Consider the following 3,795-nt stretch of genomic DNA (forward strand, 5'->3'; position numbering starts at 1 on the left):
TCTTAGGAGTGTCCCTCTCGCAGACTCGCCCCGTCGCTACGGGCCTGGCACCCTCTGCGGGAAAACGGGCCCCGTTCAAGACGAACTTGGACGGTAGCGGAGTCCGCGAGAAAGCGGAACCTCCCGAACACCACATCTCCCGCGACCGAGACGACCGCGGGATTCAGTGCTGGGCTCATCCCTGTTCGCTCGCAGCTACTAAGGGAATCCTGGTTAGTTTCTTTTCCTCCGCTTACTAATATGCTTAAATTCGGCGGGTGATCCTCCCTGATCTGAGGCCAACGATAAAAAGGTGTGAGGCAGACGCGATATCCGTCGGCGCAACGGGCGTACGCGACACGCTATTTTTTACAAGCGCGTCGACGACGCCACGCGCCCTCCGGACGTCGAGTCCGCCTACATTATATGCGCTCGCACGAAAGCGGCGCGGCACCTTGCGAACAGCGTGGTGGTGGCGACACATAGATGTCGCGTTGCGCGAAATCAATCAATCGCACACCACCAAGCGGTTCTTCTGTTGTTGTTCGTTAACGACGGCATCGTTCCGTCCGTTTTAAGAACACACGTCACAATAATTTCGTACACACTACAATTGCACAAACACCGCACGCACACACTGGGCGCAACCGCTAGAGCAGCGGGCGCGCGCGTTTCGCTTCCTCTCGCGAGAGTAAGAGAAAACTGAGCCGAACGCGACAACTTTCAACGACAGCGTCGAGACACGTCGACGCGCGCACCGGCGCCGACCGTCGCGCGATCGCCATGCGGGACCGGGGACGATGCGAGCAAACACGCGCGACGCGTAAACGCGAACGTCGTTGTCGTCGTTGTCGTTGTCGTTGCGTAAAGACTCGACGCGCACCCGTGCCGCGGGAGACACGGTGCGGCGGGGAGAATTTATTTGTGCGACAAAAAGTATCGTATAGACGTGGCTTAACACGGCCAATACGGATGACGAGTCGTAATCGAAACATATATTCGAACGGATCGTTCGGCCGCTCGGCGGCCTAGCGAAACCGTCAATTGCACGCGCGACAGAGATGCGGCGCTACGACCGGAGTCGCAGCGATCGCCGCTCGTCACGCGAACAGTGTGGCTTTTTGTTTTTATGCAGCCGGCCCTCAGGACAGGAGTGGTCCTGGATATTTCTCCACGGACCGCAATGTGCGTTCGAAATGTCGATGTTCAAATGTGTCCTGCAGTTCACACTATGACGCGCAGTTAACTGCGTTCTTCATCGACCCGCGAGCCAAGTGATCCACCGTTCAGGGTAATCGTTTTGTTTTTGTGTGTGTTTTTTGTATGAGAAAATATAAAAGGTGCGAAAAAAATTAAACAAAAAAATTTGAAAATAATACTTATCATTAACGTGTACGACAAATGAAAAGAAAGAAAATCTCTTTTATTTGCGTGGTTGTACACAAAAAATTAAAATATTATTTCAAAGTATCAATAGGCGATAGCGAACGCTAATCAAAGCGTGTCGCAACGCACACGTCGCGAATCGACGAGAGAGAGTCAACCGTCTCGGATTCGATTTTGATTCGTATCATTCACGTGTTTTTGTATTTTTTTTCTTTTTTTGCGAGTCTTTGACAACAACAAAACAAAAAGAAAAAACCAACGTTAATGATCCTTCCGCAGGTTCCCCTACGGAAACCTTGTTACGACTTTTACTTCCTCTAAATGATCAAGTTTGGTCAACTTCCCAGCAACGCCGACGGCCGTGAGGCCACCGCGTGTCGGTCCGAAGACCTCACTAAATCATTCAATCGGTAGTAGCGACGGGCGGTGTGTACAAAGGGCAGGGACGTAATCAACGCGAGCTTATGACTCGCGCTTACTAGGAATTCCTCGTTTATGGGGGATAATTGCAAACCCCAATCCCCAGCACGAAGGAGTTTCAACGGGTTGCCCGGGCCTCTAGGCCAGGGAGAACATGTTGATTCCTTCAGTGTAGCGCGCGTGCGGCCCAGGACATCTAAGGGCATCACAGACCTGTTATTGCTCAATCTCGTGCGGCTCGAAGCCGCCGGTCCCTCTAAGAAGAATTTTAATACGTCGCCAGTGAGTTGCGCTCCCCGAGAGTCGCGCACACCTTGAATGACGACCGCCTATTTAGCAGGCTAGAGGCTCGTTCGTTACCGGAATTAACCAGGACAAATCGCTCCACCAACTAAGAACGGCCATGCACCACCACCCACCGAATCAAGAAAGAGCTGTTAATCTGTCAATCCTTCCGGTGTCCGGGCCTGGTGAGATTTCCCGTGTTGAGTCAAATTAAGCCGCAGGCTCCACTCCTGGTGGTGCCCTTCCGTCAATTCCTTTAAGTTTCAGCTTTGCAACCATACTCCCCCCGGAGGTCCAAAATCTTTGGTTTCCCGGAAGCTGCCCGCCGAGCCATTGTAGTAACGTCGGCGGATCGCTAGATGACATATTTACGGTTAGAACTAGGGCGGTATCTAATCGCCTTCGAACCTCTAACTTTCGTTCTTGATTGATGAAAACACCTTTGGCAAATGCTTTCGCTGATGTTCGTCTTGCGGACGATCCAAGAATTTCACCTCTAACGTCGCAATACGAATGCCCCCAGTTATCCCTATTAATCATTACCTCGGAGTTCTGAAAACCAACAAAATAGAACCGAGATCATATTCTATTATTCCATGCACGAAATATTCAAGCGGCATTTTGAGCCCGCTTTGAGCACTCTAATTTGTTCAAAGTAAAAATTGTCGGCCCACCTCGACACTCACCGAAGAGCACCGCGATAGGATTTTGATATTGAACCGGCGTTTTACCGCCGGCTCACCGACGATATGCTCCGCAGACGTGTCAGTATCACCGCGGATGCGGTGCACCGACAGCGCGGCGCACAAATGCAACTACGAGCTTTTTTAACCGCAACAATTTTAGTATACGCTATTGGAGCTGGAATTACCGCGGCTGCTGGCACCAGACTTGCCCTCCAATTGTTCCTCGTTAAAATATTTAAAGTGTACTCATTCCGATTACGAGGCCTCGTAAGAGTCCCGTATCGTTATTTTTCGTCACTACCTCCCCGTGCCGGGAGTGGGTAATTTGCGCGCCTGCTGCCTTCCTTGGATGTGGTAGCCGTTTCTCAGGCTCCCTCTCCGGAATCGAACCCTGATTCCCCCGTTACCCGTGACAACCATGGTAGTCGCAGAAACTACCATCGAAAGTTGATAAGGCAGACATTTGAAAGATGCGTCGCCGGTACTGGACCGTGCGATCGGCAAAAGTTATCCAGATTCATCAAAATTAACGACTTCGGACGCATGGCCCCTCCGCCGATTGGTTTTGATCTAATAAAAGCACTCATCCCATCACTGGTCAGAGTTTCTGATTGCATGTATTAGCTCTAGAATTACCACAGTTATCCAAGTAACTGAGTAAGATCTAAGGAACCAAAACTGATATATTGAGCCATTCGCGGTATCGCCTTAATACGGCTTGCACTGAGACATGCATGGCTTAATCTTTGAGACAAGCATATAACTACTGGCAGGATCAACCAGGGAGCTGCTTACGCAAACGACACGCCTACACCGCGGTCACGCGGCTTCGGCGAGCCGCTGGCTCGGCGGCGTCGAGGGGCGCGCGCTTGCGCGCGCGCCTTCTCGACACGCGTGAACGTAACGCGTCGAATTTGCACGCGACGCGACGTTCGCGCTTCATATCGATAGACTAACTTTGACCGGTCTACGAGCGGCCGTCCCGTCACGATCTCGCAACGAGGTGATGTACAACGATGCTCGACCACTGTGAGGGACA

General features: G+C 51.6%; 3 non-coding genes across 3 annotated transcripts in view; all 3 read right to left on the minus strand.

Annotated features, from left to right (window-relative positions):
* Nucleotides 1-281, minus strand: part of LOC123719350 — a 3,962-nt gene extending 3,681 nt beyond the window's left edge. Inside the window, exon 1 of the ribosomal RNA XR_006755409.1 lies at nucleotides 1-281. This exon is cut by the window's left edge and continues 3,681 nt beyond it. This is a non-coding gene — a ribosomal RNA (large subunit ribosomal RNA).
* Nucleotides 282-1,115: 834 nt separating this feature from the next.
* Nucleotides 1,116-1,273, minus strand: LOC123719351. Its single transcript, XR_006755410.1, has one exon. It is a non-coding gene; the product is annotated as a 5.8S ribosomal RNA (ribosomal RNA).
* Nucleotides 1,274-1,627: 354 nt separating this feature from the next.
* On the minus strand, nucleotides 1,628-3,542 carry LOC123719353. Its single transcript, XR_006755412.1, has one exon. It is a non-coding gene; the product is annotated as a small subunit ribosomal RNA (ribosomal RNA).
* Nucleotides 3,543-3,795: the final 253 nt, after the last annotated feature.

Source organism: Pieris brassicae, unplaced genomic scaffold (genome assembly GCF_905147105.1).
Source record: "Pieris brassicae unplaced genomic scaffold, ilPieBrab1.1, whole genome shotgun sequence".
In the NCBI taxonomy this organism is placed as follows: domain Eukaryota; kingdom Metazoa; phylum Arthropoda; class Insecta; order Lepidoptera; family Pieridae; genus Pieris; species Pieris brassicae.